The 728-nt window shown below is 48.4% G+C and overlaps 1 protein-coding gene across 1 annotated transcript in view; it reads right to left on the reverse strand.

Moving 5' to 3' along the window:
* The window catches only part of BAZ1B (bromodomain adjacent to zinc finger domain, 1B), a gene marked incomplete at its 5' end in the record, with an annotated part of 41,365 nt that overhangs the window by 8,313 nt on the left and 32,324 nt on the right, over positions 1-728 (reverse strand). The window lies entirely within an intron of this gene.

The raw sequence follows: 728 nt of genomic DNA on the forward strand, positions 1-728 counted from the left end.
TAGTGTTTCAGCAAATAGAAAGTGAGACAAAAAGCACATGATGAGGCAGAATGTACTACCAAGCTCGCTCCTCCAGGCTTCCATCCAAAAGGAGAGGTTATGGCAGAACAAATACTAGCACTCTGTTGCTGGTGACACCCCTTGGACTCCCCCTTCCACCTGCAAGACTCTGAAGCCCTCCACACTATAATGTGTATAGAGAAGGCAGACCCCTGTCACTTACTTGGTTACCTCCCCAGCTGATGAGGCTTCTAGCCCACCATCAATTCTGTTCCCACCCTGGCCAAAAAGTAGCATCATCCCACCTCACTCTCTCCCAAAGGATAACATCCTACCCAACCTCTCCTTATTCATTCCTTCTGTAAGAGACAGGATTAACTGAAATGGCTCAGAGCCCCAAAGACCATTCCAATTCAAAAATGAAACCAGGAAACGGACAGTGGCACAAGTGCTCCCAGGAGGATTTGTTGATGACTTGTGTCCAAGTACCCCAAGTACCAAGGGGACAGCAGCTCTGCAATGTTCTGCAAGACTGTGTACTGGTTTCGTAAGAACGGTTTATTGGAGTCAGGGTCAAATGCTTCTGTGAGATCAATGCTTCTGACTGTAAATCCTGATGTTCAAAACTCAAAATACAGCCAAAGACAGCGACAGACTACAAGGGCGTGTTGCCTAAGCAGGGCATGGAGAGGTGACAGCGTCCAACTGTTACGCAGGCGTGGGGCAGG

The sequence above is a fragment of the Nestor notabilis genome, unplaced genomic scaffold (assembly GCF_000696875.1).
Source record: "Nestor notabilis isolate BGI_N333 unplaced genomic scaffold, ASM69687v1 scaffold14332, whole genome shotgun sequence".
Classification (NCBI taxonomy): domain Eukaryota; kingdom Metazoa; phylum Chordata; class Aves; order Psittaciformes; family Psittacidae; genus Nestor; species Nestor notabilis.